This window comes from Lygodium microphyllum, chromosome 4 (assembly GCF_053477565.2).
Source record: "Lygodium microphyllum isolate KBCC chromosome 4, Lygodium_microphyllum_v1.1.10, whole genome shotgun sequence".
Taxonomy (NCBI): Eukaryota; Viridiplantae; Streptophyta; class Polypodiopsida; order Schizaeales; family Lygodiaceae; genus Lygodium; species Lygodium microphyllum.
In genome coordinates, this window is record NC_141138.1 from 73,338,678 (window position 1) to 73,354,977 (window position 16,300).

Below are 16,300 nucleotides of genomic sequence, written 5' to 3' on the forward strand. Positions count from 1 at the left end.
CAAAAATTTTCAAATGAGAAATATCTGGTTTCCTACCAGTATACCTCTCCTCTGGAGTCATTCCATGTATTGCTGCAGTGGGAGTCCTGTTCATTATGTAGACTACTGTAGCAATTGCTTCAGCCCAATAAAAATCTGGCAAGTCTTTTTCATTGAGCATGGCACGAGATACCTCTCCAATATGCCTGTTTTTCCTTTCTGCAATTCCATTTTGTTGTGGGGTATAACTGCATGAATATTGCTGCTTTATGCCATGCTCCTGCAGGAACCTTGCAAACTCATTTGAGAGGTACTCTCCCCCTCCATCTGACCTTAGGCATTTTATCTGCAGGCCTGTTTCTTTTTCAATCATAGCTTTAGGAGTTTTGAAATACCCAAAAACTTCACTTTTCTTTTTCATAAAATACACCCAAACTTTTCTGCTATAGTCATCAATAAAAGTGACAAAATAATGACAGCCTCCAAGAGATGCAGCTTTAGTAGTCCACACATCAGAGTGGATTAATTCCAATGGCTTCTCACTCTCTTGAACATGTCTAGGAAATGGTTTCCTTGCCTGTTTTCCAAACTGACAGGCTTCACATACCTTATGCATTTCTGCAACCTTGAATTTGGACAATCCTGCAACAATATTTTGGGCCTGCATTGATTTAAGTCGTTGTACATTAACATGACCAATGCGTTTATGCCAGATATCAATATCTGCAACTACACCGGTCCCATGTGCAAACATTGCTGCACTCAATTCAGACATGTCTGCATCCAATGTAAACATTCTGCCCTTCTTCTTTCCTTTTGCTATCAAGCGACCTTTATTTTTCATATCCTCAACAAAGCATCCATGAGGATTAAATCTGACCTGCAAGCCCTGTTCAACCATTTGACTAACAAAAACTAGATTCTTGGTGATATTCGAGACATGAAATACATCGGACAAGTATTTCTTTTTCCCATCCTGCATAGACAAAGGAATTTTTCCAATCTGCACAATAGGATGTGCAGTATCATCACCAGTCTCCACAAATCCTGGTTTTTCCATTTTCCTTGCATCCTCCATCCATTCTGCATGACCTGTCATGTGGTTTGATGCACCTGAGTCAACATACCATACATCGTTGCTTTCTTCTGCACTTGTCACAGAATTATTCATGTGCTGCACCATAAACAAATGCTCATTTCTGTCATCACCCTATCTACTAGAAGATGCATAATTCCCTTGTTGCAGTTTTCCATTCATGATGTCATTCTGCTTTTTATAGCAGTCTTTAGCCATATGACCCATTTTACCACAGTAGTAGCATTCAACATTACTGTTTGCATTTTGGCCTCTTTGCCATCCACCACGACCTCTTTGGCTCCCCCTGCCTCTAGAGTTACCACATCCTCCTCCATAGGACTGGTTTTCTTGAGTTTGCTGCATATTCTGATTTCTACCACGGCCTCCAAATCGGCCTCCTCTACCTCTGCCTCTACCTCTTCCAGCATTTGAGTAGAAGACAGTTTCTTTTGAAGTTCCTCCTGAAGAAGATGCACCACCATTTCTCTGCTCCTCAGAAATTAGAAGAGCAATCAACTCCTCAAAATCAGGAAATCTTTCACGGACGGAAATGGATGTCCGAAACTGTGCATAATCCTTTCCTAGACCATTCAAGGTCACTGAGACTAAATCATCATCTTCCACTGGCGACCCAATGGAAGCAAGTGCATCTGCAATCTTCTTCACCTTCATGTGGTAGTCATTGATGCTCATACTTTCTCTTTGCACATTATGCAACTCTTGCTTGAGCTGCATTTTCCTGGCTTGAGTATTTGTGCTATACATTTTTGACAAAGTATCCCATGCCTCTTTTGGCGTACTTGCATCCTGAATATGCACAATCATAGAGTCTGAAATACTGATAGATAGCCAGTACATAACTTTCCTGGCTCTCTCATGCCATGCTTTAAATGCCTGCATTTGCTGTTGATTGGGAACATCAGGAAGAACTGGTTCTTCATTTCCTGCAAGAAATTCCCAATATCCTTTTCCCATAAGGAAATTCGTCATTCTGAACTTCCATGCTTGGAAGTTGTTCTTGTCAAGCTTTTCAATACAATCTGTGAAAGAGAATCAGATGCCATTACAGAACACTGCAAAAAAATTTGTCACTGCAAAAAACACAGCTTCAGCCTCACAAGGGCTAATCTGCAAAACTAATGAAAGTGGTATTTGACCACACAGTCACTTCCTAGTGACGATTTTGCATCAACAGGCAACAGGGATGATTCTGTAACTCCCAATGTCTCTGCGCACAAGCATATGATGCAATTTCTACAGTAACTTTTCACCGACGTGTAGAACAGTGGCTGCACATCATAAAACTGGGCCTTTTCCTGAGTGCAGGCAGAAAACTTCTGCCTCCAAAACAGGCACCGAAATGGCCTCAAATTAAAAAAAACAAGGTCGCCAAGGGCTAAAGGCTGTGCTACCTGCAGAGATTTGCTCCCAAAATAGAAAAATGAAAGCAACACTGCTCCTCTTACCAGAACACCGCGAGCTTGGCTTGCTTTCTTGAGCTCCTTACTACGAACAAGGCTCTGATACCATGTCAAGATTGTGGGAGAGAAGGAAGGAGTCTCACTTGTAGCTTTCTTGCTTGCACAATGGGGGAATACACACAAGGGTGGAGGCTGAAAACAGTTTTCCTCTTCTTAGTTGTGTAAGCCAAAAGAACTGAAGTACTAAGAAATAGAAGAACCCTATATATGGGTCTCAAACCAAACTCAACTAACTAAGGTGGCATACTAACTGAGCCACGAACTAGAGTAGATAAGGATAGCTATCATGTAGCTATTATTCATGGGCGGTGTACCAACCGCGTCTGCAACTGACAAGTCGGTGACATAAATACACAACGGTCACCCTGGCGTATCACGAGTGGAGCTCGATATCTCAACAATATACATATGGGATGTGGCTCACGGTTCCTAGCCACAACATACTTTAAACATTTTCAGAAATCATTGCTCTCCTAAAATGAGCCGTTGTCATAGTCAGCAATGTTGTGAAGTGTAGGATCCACATACCACCCAATTTGGATATATCACTTACAATCTCCATAGTCCCTTGTGGCTACATTTACTTGCTAGACTTTACAAGTATAGTAAAGTGCAGAGGTAATTGACAAACTTGCATAGGACTTTCATGAGTATAAAGTCTAAGGCTATTTAAGCCTCATACAAATCATAGCTTATAGGCCACATTGAGTTGTGTGTAAAATCATGCTCAAATATAATAATGGAAAAGCAACCTATCATCCACATTGCACAATTTAGAAAAGTCATGAGTGGCTCAACTAAACTTCTTAAGCCATCCTTTGCTCCATTTGACTATGTGCTTTGGTCCTAATCTTAAATTGCTTATGTACAATACACTATTCAGTTCAATAAATTTAGAAAATTCAATTTCATTGAATCTGTGTGTGTGTGTGTTTAAAAATAGAATCAAACATGTAATAAGAAAGAAGACATGTTCTAGAATCATTTGTCTAACTCACATTCTACGAATAAATTACTAAAGATGCTATTTGCATTCACTTAATGCTTGTTGCCGAAATGGTTTGTGCAAGTGGATGCTACACAAACATGCAATCTCTCTCTCTCTCTCTCTCTCTCTCTCTCTCTCTCTCTCTCTCTCTCTCTCTCTCTCTCTCTCTCTCTCTCTCTCTCTCTCTCTCTCTCTCTCTCTCTCTCTCTCTCTCTCTCTCTCTCTCTGTGCCCGTTGTTGTTTGTGCTAGAAAATAGAATCAAACATATAGTAATAAATCAAGCATGCTATAGATTTTTTCCCAAATCTCTTATTATAAAAAAAGGCTAAATATGCTCTCTACACTCATTTAAAACTTGTAGCACACATAGTTTATGTAACTTGGCAATAGAGTCACAATAGATACAAGTCGAGTTGACTTGTGCAAGTTTAGTCAAGTTGATGAGTCTATATAACACATACCCTCACCTTATTTTCTGTTCGATTAAGAACTTGTTTGTAATCAACTCATAGTGCCCTTGAAAATAGACTATTTCTAAACTCATTGAAGTTAAGCTAGCATGATACAAAAGCATTAGTGTGCTCTAACCTTCTCTCTTGACATGGTCCATCTTTTATTTTTATCTACATGTAAACTGTAAATCAAATATTAGTTAATTACTCAAATAGGTTGGTTGACATGTGCATATGTGTGTGTGCTTGTGCGTGTGTGTGCGCGCGTGCGCTGCACCAATGCTATGGTAATACATAATAAAAATTATATCAACAAAAAATTTATGCCTTTATGATCAAGTGATGCCAGGTTGATGAAGGATTGTTCATTGCTCTACTAAGAGTTACAAGGGGCATGCAAGAAGATCCATAATTGAGGGCCAATAAATTACATAACTTCTTAGAGATAGCATTTTAGAAAACTAAGTACATCAAAAGGTATGGAGAGATTGCACATGTTACATGGGAAACTAACAACATAGTTGATTAGTATGGACTAATACAAGTAAGCATGTGTTGTAGATGTTGCTTGGGGGGTTCACTATATATAAACTCTCTATATCACATGTGTTGGTCTATTTAAAAAATCATTACCTATGAATTTCTTTGAAATAAAACACACCTCTTTTTTATTCAATCTATAAATGACCCCTTTATATGATGCACTTCTATATATATAAAAATGTGTAAAAATGGTATTAAAAAACTCCCTTCTTTTGAACCCACGTGATACGCTTATATATTTGTGACTAATCTCCCCAAGGGATATTGATAGTGCAACTTGGTTCTAAATTTCAACAACAGTGCAATATGGTTATTATCCCTTTCATCATATCCAACCATATACCTTGTTCATGTCCATTGGATGCTATGTTTCACTTATTCAACCATAGACCTTAGTCTAAAACACCATTAGCTTGAAGAGATGAATATAAAATATGTAGGCCCACTACAAGGTTACAGAGGCATAGTGACAACACTTTCTGACGCAAATTAGTGGCGTTGCTATCAAATGCGATGCAAATAGCGATGGTACTTAGGCGAAAAAACGCAGACCGAAACCTGAGCACGTTATTTTACGCGAACGAACGAAAGAAAGAGCGAAAGGGAGAGCGAAATCCATCTTGCATTTGAGAGGGAGAGGGAGAGAAAGAGAGAAAGAGGAAGAAGGAAAGCTTCTCACCGCCGCCTTCGCCATTTGCAAATCAGAGGGAGGAAGTATACGGAGGGAAAAGAGGAGTCGTTGTTGCTAAGAGGAGCCGCCGAATCCATCCTCGAGCCTTTGTACTGAGCGCATTGTTCCCTCTTGCTTTGTTTTTGGTTTTTCTCATTTTCTTTTACTTGTTTTTGTTGAAAGAGAGAGAAAGAGAGGAAATGAGAGAGGGAGAGGAAGAGAGAAAAGAAAACAAGGAATAAGAGAGAGAGGGAGAAAACTTTAAACATAATAGGAAAAGAGAGAAAGAGAGGGACAGGGAGGAAGGGAGGGATAGAGAGAGAGGAAGGGAGAGGTTGTTGTTATTGTTGTTGTTGTTTTATTTCTTTTTTTCTTGTTTATTGTTGTTGTGGTAGTGGTAGTAGTAGTTGTAGTTGTTGTTGTTTAATTTCTTATTTTCTTATTTCTTATTGTTGTGGTAGTCGTAGTAGTAGTGGTGGTAGTGATAGTGATAGTAGTAGTTGTTGTTCTTTAATTTCTTCTTTTCTTGTTTGTTGTTGTTGTGATAGTCGTAGTCGTTATAGTCGTGGTTATAGTAGTAGTACTAGTAGTAGTAATGGTAGTTTTCTTGTTTGTTGTTGATGTATTAGTAGTAGTTTTTTTTATTTTCTTGTTTATTGTTGTTTAGTTTTCTTGTTTGACGTTGTTGTTGTTGTTGTTGTTGTAGTTTTTTCTTCTTTTCTTGTTTGTAGTAGTAGTAGTAGTTTTTTTTTCCCCTTCTTTTCTTATTTATTATAGTGGTAGTCGTAGTCGTAGTCGTAGTGGTCGTAGTCGTGGTTGTAGTAGTAGTAGTAGTAGTAGTAGTAGTAGTAGTAGTAGTAGTAGTAGTAGTAGTAGTAGTAGTAGTAGTAGTAGTAGTAGTAGTTTTCTTGTTTGTTGTTGTTGTTGTTGTTGTTATTGTTGTAGTTTTTCTTTTCTTTTCTTTTTTATTGTTGTTTAGTTTTCTTATTTGTTTTTGTAGTAGTAGTAGTAGTAGTAGTAGTGGTTCTTGTTGTTTAGTTTTCTTATTTGTTTTTGTAGTAGTAGTAGTAGTAGTAGTAGTGGTTCTTGTTTAGTTTTCTTATTTGTTTTTGTAGTAGTAGTAGTGGTTCTTATTGTTTTTTCTTCTTTTCTTGTTTATTGTAGTGATAGTGGTAGTGGTAGTAGTAGAGAGAGAGAGATGTTTTGTTAAAGGAAATTGGTAGTAGAGAGAGAGAGAGAGATGTTTTATTAAAGGAAATAAGAGAGGGAGAGGAAGAGAAAAAGAAAGAAGAAACGAGAGAGAGTGAATAAACATATAACATAATAAAGAAAGAGAAAAAGACAGAGAGATGGAAGGACAGAAGAGAATGAATGGATAAAAAACAAAGAGAGAGTAGTGGCCAGGTCCAATGCAATACCACGAGACGGGAAACAATTCGACATATGTTAATTTGTGAGTGGGTGAAGACTTTACATACGTTAATTTTGTTAAGTTACAAGAGAAAAAATCCCTTCTCAAATAATTTAAGAAAGAAAGAAAAAAGATACCAAAACAAATTGTTTGTCATAACGTAGACCAAATGGAAAATGATGAAGGTCATGATATTCAAGATCACGAGGTGTATCTTAATCAGTGTGTCCCATGTCCTTGCTCTCAATGTAAGCTGGCAATTAGATGAAAACATTGATTGTCTATAGAATACGTACAACACTTTCGCGAGTTTCAATTTGAGATCATTGATCAAGCGATCTCAGATTTTGAGCAAACGGTAAGAAAACTGTATATCAATCATGCATTGTATTCACAAGCTAATTGAATACCATATACAAAAACATTGGGTGTGGCTGGCAAATTTTCTATCTAGGAAGGTAATGTCTTATCCCAAGGAGGAGTGCACCCTTTGCGGCCAGTTAAAAGAGTTCGTGGGCGTGCGATGGATGGAGTGCCTGAGCCAATCCACCACTTGGAAGGTACTACCCAATCTATACCGTTAATACTAGAGAAGACAAGTAGCCTTTCAGATTTACCTACAATCTTGGAGCCTGAGATGGAGGCAATGATTGATGCATTGATGGCTATGGATGCCGAGATTTCTAATCCGCTTAGAGAGGAAGCATCCATACCATTATATGATGGGTGCCAAGTATCTCGCCTTATAGACACTGCTTGCACTCCTAAGTATGGAAGCAAAATGGAGTGATGCGAGTGTGACCGAGTTGTTCAGGTACCTTGTACGTACGCTTTGTTGATATCTTTTTGGCACTATCATAAAAAAAATTTGTGTTTTTTCAAGATATTTTATGATTTTTTTCAACGTTACTGAAGTATCATATATTACCACTTGCAAATACCATGCCTGAGTCTCGTGATGATGCATGTCATGTTTTACGAAAGGTTGGCATGGACTACAACAACATCCATGCATGTATTAATAATTGCATACTGTTTCGAGGAGAATACGAGACTATGGAGACATGTCCAAAGTGTGGTGCTCACATGTATCGATAGGACTTGTAAGGGCAAACCATCCCTTAAAAAGTTCTTAGACACTTTTTGCTTATCCCCCGCATAAACCACATGTTTCATACGTCCGGCATGGCAAGCCTGACAATGTGGCATGCGCATAATAGGTCCACAGATGGAGTTCAATGAATATCAATGGATTCACGCACATGGAGCCACATTGACTCTACCTTCCTAGGCTTTGCTAGAGAGCCAAGGAATCTTCGGCTGGGTCTTGCTATGGATGGTGTGAACCCATTCAATCTGCACTCCACTTCTTACAGTGTGTGGCCTATAGTCCTTGTCAACTACAATATCCCTCCATGGCTTTCTACCAAGAAATGACATCTCATCCTTAGCTTACTTCATTCTCGGCCACTACAAAGTCAAAAATATGGACGTGTATCTTCGTCCATTAGTCGATAAGCTTAAGAGTTTGTTGGAGGGGGGGGTCACCGTGCAAGATATGAGCAAGCGCGATGGTCGACGGTCTGTCAATATTCCAGCCATTCTCATGTGGATCATGCATGACTTTTCGGGATTCGGAGAGTGCTCAGGTAAGTAGTCTTCCGTTATCATTAGTAATATATATCATAGCTTGTTCAAGTTTGTATTCACTAGATAGAGGTATTGGGACAAGTTTGGTTTCCTCATGTAATCATGCATGTCCATTGTGTGGGCCATAGTAAGACTCCTGAAGGTCACGAACCATGAAGAAGATGGTATATCAAGGACACGCCGCTTTCTTGCTAGAGAGTCATGAACTCAAGGAAGGTTTTCCTGGACGACCTCCAAGACGTATGAATTCCCAAAGCTAACACAAGCTGAAAATGGTCCACACAGAGTCACATCCAAACGGAATGCGACGGTTCTCAGTTTTCTACGAGTTGCCATATTGGACCCACTTATAGATCAACCACTTGTTGGATTCCATGCATATTTTCAAGAATATGGGCAGCTTGTTATGGGACCACATCACAGGAAAGAGAGACACTATAGGGGCACGAATGGATTTGAAAGAGGTAGGCAAGATGGAGGCGCTTTGGTCGCAGTCGAGTCCTGATGGTCGCTTGCAGCTACCTCGCGCTCCTAGGATTTTATCCACTAAAGAAGAGCGCATTGTGAAGCAAATAGTCAAGTCTATCCGCACTCCAACGGGTATGATGCGTTCTCTCAGGTTCGCATTTTCTAAAGACGGTCAATTATCAGGGCTAAAATCCTATGATTAGCATAAGATATGTCAGGTTTATATTACGAATGGATTGTAAGTGGCCTACATATTTTTCTATTTGGAGTGTAGTCGTTGTTCATAATGCTTCCTCGTTTGTGGCAGTTTGTACTACCGATCGCGATACCGATCACGATCGCAGGATGCCTTACTCCACTGGGGTGATTTACAGGTTGTCAACTTTAGTGCAATGGATCTCACAGAAAGAGATTAAGACGTCCTCTATTGAATCTGCAAGGTGGGGAGCAGTGAAGACGGTCTGTCTCTTTGAGAAATACCTGCCTACCAGTATGCTCATGATATAAATTCACCTTTTTGTGCATCTTGTAGATGAAGTGGAGATTGCTGGACCTGTCCATACGCAATGGATGTTCTTCTTGGAGCGGTTCATGAAAACCCTGAAAGGCTTTATGTGACAACGAGCTTAGCTAGAAGATAGCATGGCAGTGCATCCAAGGAATAATTGGTTGGAAAGAACCGGTAGATTCTTTTTTCACCTTTGCACATTTGACTGACATCAATCATAAAGAAGTTTTGATTGAAGAAAAGAGAAGACATACGATAGGTATTATTCTTTTTCTTGACTAACAGAACAGGTGCACCAAATGGAGAACTACTAGGTCTAATCAATCCTCTATTTAGTAATTCCTCAACTTGACTTTGAATTTCTTTTTTCTCTATCTGGTTATGCCTATATGGTGCTTTGCAAGGTGTTTGTGTACCAGGAATCAAATCTATTTTATGGTCTTCCGGAAGTGAAGGAGGTAAACCAGGTGGTAGATCTTCGGCAAAACAGTCTTTAAAATGTGCAAGAAATTCTTTATGCCTAGGGTGCATATGATTTTCTTTAACTTGCAGTTCATTCACCCAAATGAGATAAGATTTACTACTCTTGCGTAATGCACGTTTAGCTTGAGTATGTGAAAGCAGTGGAAAAGCATTAGATACATGCATACCATATAATGTAATAGGTTTTCCTTGAAATTGAATATTAAGTGAATGCGTGAAATAATCTATATCTGCGTTATGCTGATGACGCCAAGGCATACCTAAAATAATGTCACTCGACTGTAATGGAACAACTAAAAAATTTCTTCTTTCAGTGTATTGACCGATTTGAATTTCTAAATCATGCACTTCCTGTGTACCATTATACCTAGTGCCTAAGAATGCTGCTTTGATGCGATAATGCGTAGGTACTGTCTGAAATTTCAATTCCTTTACTAGCTTTGCTGAAATAAAATCATGAGTACTACCGTCATCATGCAAAATAATCTTTTCCTTTCCATGCACTAAACATTTCATAGTCAATAAAGAATGTGGAGTTGGCATACCTGGTAAATTATCTGAAGGAGTAATAGTGTCGTCCTCATCTTCTGTGAAATCAGGCATATCTTCATGTTCTTCATCTTTCATTGCTCCAAGGGAGTTGATATGGGCAGGTGGCTTCTTCGAATGGCAATTTGCTACTAGATGTCCAGGCTGGTGGCATTTATAGCATACTATAGGTTTGGCTTTGGTTACATTGTTTGCAATGACAGGAAGTCTAGGTACATTAGGATTTGACTGTGGTATAGGCTTGGAATTTTGATTGACATTGGATGGTAAAGCAAGAGGTTTTGCCCAATTTTTACGAAAAGATGATGAAGTGAAACGACCTTGATTAAATCTTCTAAAATTTGAGTTGAATTGCTTAGATCCATAGTTACCATTGGCTTAGAATTGCTGTGGACGTCTGTCTCTACCTCGCAGCTTGTCTTCAGTGTCGTGAGCTAATGAAATTGCGTCTTCAAGAGTAGCAGGCTTGAACATGTTAACTTCAGTGTAGTAATGCCGAAGGAGTCCAGACATGTACTTGCGCTTGTGTGTCGCTTCAAGTACGTCTTCAAGCATGCGTAACTGGAGTAGTGCATTCCAAAAATGCTCTGTATACTGAGGAATAGGCTCACGATCCCGTTGCTGAAGAAGATCCCATTGCTTAATAGCTTTCTCATGAAATTGTGGAGGAAGGAAATTCTGCATAAACTTCTTCTTGAAATTCTCCCAGGTAGCGGGACAACCTATACTCTTGCGTACTACAGTCCACCAAAGAGATTCTCTATCCACTAAATGATTAGTGACACACTTGATTTTATCTTTTTCTGCATAGGTTTCCTCATGAAAGTAGTCGTCAAACTGACTAATGAATGCAAGAACAGTTTTTCCCTCTCGAGTGCCATTGAAAGTACGGAATTTGAAATTTCTTTTACTTATCTTTGATTCCTTACGAATGGTTTGAGCTTCGAGAGTCGCGTCGATGGTACGTCGGATAAGATCTTCAGATTGAGGTTCTTCTTTGTCGGTAGACGATCTTTGTAAATTTTCCAATTAAACTTGCAATGCTTGCCTAGCCCGTCATTCTTCATCCAATTGCATCATGATTAAGTCCAGCTTTTGCTCCATCGTAGGTTCAGGTAGGTCACCTTTAGCCATTAAATCATCCATATGTGGTTCCGTCATCCTGCAAAACTCAAAAGACCTTTCTCTCTCAAAATCAAGTTAGCGGGATGAGCGTAGCTCAAGTTCGAGAATACAAGGCTTATGTATTTTTGGGTGTGGCTTTCACAATCTTCGAAAAATCTGTGTTTTATCCTTCTTCGTATGCTGAAAATGCTTCAGCAAACCTGCGTATGGGTAGAGTACCTTCCAATGAACAACTTTGCAGTTCGGAGTTTCTGCGCAGGAACAATCATTCTATGAGTTTTGAACAGAAGTCAGTTTTGACTCTAGTTGACTTGTCTGACTTGCAGAGTACCAGACTAATGTGACTTGCAGAGTTTGTAGACTTGCAGAACTTGGTTGCTTTATGGAACTTGCAGAACTTTGACTTGATAGACTTGCTGAATCTGAACTTTGCAGACTTGCAGTACTTGCTGAATTGTAAGACTTATGTAACTTGGAGCTTTGGTAAGTAAGCTTTAGCTTACTATTCAAAACGTGAAATCATGGGGGGGGGGAGGGGCCGTTTTTTCAGCGCGGCGAAATTTGCGCTGACATCCTCAGAGGGGCCACAAAAATTCTTAATTTTTAAGCTTCTTTAAGCTTAAGTTAAGCTTCTTAAGCTTTTAAAGCTTGATTAGCTTTTAAACTGTTGGGATTAAGAGAGAACTTATCTCTATTCTTGACGACTTGATGAAGAAGATGTAGGAGTGGTCCTCCGCCTCTGCAGACCGATCCTTCGCGATCCGATGATAGAAACAGGAGTTCTTGATTGCCAGGAATCTGCCTGTATCAACCGTTCGCGATGAGATTAACCATAGAGCCCGATCGTTCCAGGAGCTCTGCCTTCGCACAAGATGGGTAGCGATTGGAAGCTCTTGATCTCAGCTATGCTCTGATACCACTGGTGTGCAGATCAGATGCTGTACGCTCGCGTAGTGAATGCCGGAAGATCCCAAGAACAATAGAACTCTACTTTTTTCCCAAATTACAAGGTAAAAAGCATGAACGACAAGAGCAAGAGACCAATTGGGTGCAATCTCCCCCCATGCCTTGTGTAAGCGCTCCACAAAGCATGTATTTTATGTATTATTCATCTTCAAGCTCAAATAATAGCCCAAATTACAAAATAGCAAGCTTTTAGCTTTTGAGTTTGCTTTAACACAAAATAAGAATAAAGCTAATGGACGATGCCCAAAGAGTGTGGCACGCCCAATACAATGTCCAAATAGAAATAACATAATCGTGCGCCCATGCGCATACAAAATAATAATAAATATCCAACGCCTGCCTAAGGTATGCGCCCATCAAAATATAATCCATAAAATGAATACTCGCTATCCTCCAATGCTTTCCTCCGCCACTGTTGCTATCTCTACACATCAACTGAAGCATTCACAATCGTTAGTAAAATAATACAATTAAACCGACAAAAGTGAATACCTAGCAGTCTTCAGCTACATAAATAAATCAACTGGTTAGAAATAAATCCTAACCTTAATTTATTACGAGTGCGCACTCTAAACTCATAAACGTTTATTAATTTAATATGCATTTTGCGGAATCACCCATGTACACACTAAATTAATGAAACGCCCGAAAAGGATAGGCGTCCCCATCAACTTCTCGCACAAAGAATCCACTTTGTGTATGAGCCCCAGTCATCAAAGTTTACGGAATCCACTGTAAAACCTCACGGAATCCACCATGGCATGGAATCCACCGTGAAATATGCCTCCTGGCATCAGACACATTCTCACCCGTCTTGCACATGGCCTCTATTCTCACTCTTTTTGCCATGGTTGCTGCGCTGGATCTCGAGATGCATCATCTCGATGTACAAACTGCATTCCTCCATGGTGACCTTCCTGAAGACATCTATATGGAGCAGCCTCCTTATTACGCTTCAGCGACGCAACCAAATCATGTCTGCAAGCTCCAACGATCATTATACGGCCTCAAGAAATCTCCCAGGCTTTGGTTCCAGCACTTCAACACCTTCATGCTTCAACACGGGTACACTCATCTCCTTTCAGAACCTAATATTTATACACACCATCGTGATAATTCTTTTTTACTTGTTGCATTATATGTGGATGACATTCCTGTTATAGGTTCTAGTCTGTCAGTCATTAATTCTGCCAAACAAGAGCTTGCCTCCGCCTTTGCAATTACTGATCTTGGACCCCTCACATATTTTTTGGGTCTTCACGTCCTTCGTGATCACACCACTGGCACCCTGTATCTCCATCAGTCTAAATATGTTGCTACCCTATTGAAAGATTTTGGCTTTCAGGACATTAAACCAATGACAACACCTTTGCTCACTTCTTGCAACCTTTCCGCCAATGACTGTCCATCTTCTTCACGAGATAAGGGCTTCATGTCACAATTTCCTTATCGCCCTCTTATAGGAAAATTTCACTACTTAGTGTCTGGTACACGCATTGATCTGTGTCACATCATTAATTACCTATCTCGTTTTATGCATAATCCAGGCATGTCTCATTGGAAAGCACTCAAACGTAATGTTCGTTATCTTCAACACACTCGTAATTATGGTTTAATGTTTTCTCTCTCTCAATCGGCGAATCCACTTACCGCTCTTCTTGGGTGGTTGGATTCCAATTGGGGGGGGGGGGAACTTGATACTCGACGGTCTACTGCTGGGTTTACTTTTGTTTTGGTAGGAGGTGCCGTAATATGGCAATCACGAAAGCAAACATCTGTTACCCTATCATCGGCAGAAGCAGAATATGTAGCGGTTGCCCTCGCAGCCAAAGAAGGATTGTGGATTCAAATGCTACTTGAGGAATTAAAGCTAATTCCCAAACCGCAACTCAAGATCATGTGTGACAATCAGTCGTGCATATGTTTGGCAAGCAACCCAAAGCATTCAGAGAAGACAAAGCAAATCTACCTTAAGTATCATTTCATTCGAGAAATGATTGAAGACAAGAAGCTAGTGTTGGAATATACTCCAACATCAACTATGTGGGTTGACTTCCTAACAAAGCCACTGAATGCGAAGAATGATGTAAACATCTTGGTCTAGTTCGAATTGTCAATGGTGCTCGTGTTAAAGGGCCGTGACAAAATAACACTAACACAAGCAATTGACATTAGTTAATTATTATTTTGTAAAATATAAATTAGAAAACGGTTTGACGAAATGTTAACCGACAACTCAAAGGGCGCTGACCCATCATGTACAAATATGCTTTCAGTAATGCAATTGATTGATTCGTTGCCTCTGTGTGAGTAATCTTGAGCGAGAGAGCCTGTGTTGTGATTCCTACATGAAGCAGAGCCACCCCCCATCTCTCTCTCTCTCTCTCTCTCTCTCTCTCTCTCTCTCTCTCTCTCTCGTGCACATGGAGAAAGAGATCTGTGCGGCTCCTCTGAAAGCAGAGGCCCTCCCACCCTTCTCTTCGAGACCCAGGGCATCCGAATGAACACCATTTGAAATCTATCATGAGTCCTTGGTATGTCTGTGTTTCTTCTGCCGTAATCCCTAATTCCTTCACTTGAAGCTCGTGAGGACTGGTTATGGCCCTGTTAACATTTGTGTGGCCTGCATCATCATCATCATCCTTTTCCGCTAGGTGCTACTGGATCTGCACCTTCACAGCTTCACCAGAAACAAGGCTGCATGCCTACTGCGGGAGAATCGCCATCCATGCAGTTGATCTCGAGACCTCTCATCGAGAGAAGAGACCCTAGTTGACTCACGCTCTGCTGCTTGTCATGAGCAGCACAGGGTTCTCCTCAGGATTAGGGGGACGATTAGCTGCTCTAGATCCCTCTGGAGGATTGACTTTAGCTCCAACCTCCTCTCAGGCTGCCTCCCCTCCTCCGTCTTCTCTAACCTCCCCTCCCTCCACTTCTTGACCTCAGCCACAATGCCTTCTCCGGTCCCCTATCCCCCGCACATATGGCACCTCCCTGCCTTGCGCACCCTCTACCTGCTCTCGCACACCAGTGGCCAGAAACCCCCGATACAGGCACCACTGCACGTCCCAAATGTCCTTCCCTTCTGCGCTACCCTAACCCACCTCTAGCTTGAGGCAATATCCTTCATCACACGTAGCCTCATATTAACATCCCTGAGCCAATGTATGAAGTTGCAGGTTCTTGTCCTAAATGAGACACCCCTAGCTAGCACTATCCCTGAGGACTTTTAGCAGTTGCCGTCTCTCATAGTTCTGGCACTCATCTCGTCGCTGGGCCTTCCATCAGGCCTTCCACCACACAGAGGCCTTTCATCAGGCCCTCCCGAGGTCTTTGTCAAGGGTGGCAACCATGGCTTGCCCGTCTTCCACCCAGACACTTTGCTGGGCATGGTGGGAGAGCTCACAGCCGTCCCCTCGCAGAGTCTCCGGCTCGGCTTGGGGTGCGACTCCACCCTCGACACCGGCGATCTCGCCTCCGAGCAAGCACCCTACTAGTCCAGCCAAGGCCTCTAGACTATAATTGTGTTGCATGTGAATACTGTCAATATAGCACGCCTACTTCATTTTAATCGAAGGAGAGCTATAGCATGTGGGATATTCTGACTATGCAATTGTATCGCTTCATCAATGCATACAAGTGTATAGAAGTTACTGATCCGTGATCATTCCAAGCATCTTTGAATCATATATTCATCTTAAACAAGTTCAGAATGTTGTTGTGGGATGCTTCAAAGTATGCATATGATTGAAGAGATGAACTCACTACTCCCTCGAAATCATATGATGCAAACATCAAGCGGATAACCATGAGACTTGGAGTCCATAAACACATATTGTTGATGTGACTTAGCTTTCAAGTGTTCAATCAATTATTTCTTAGCTTGCTATCAAGCTACTCTTCAACCATGTGGATGAGTTGTGCCTTTTGATAAATAATGTGATCAAA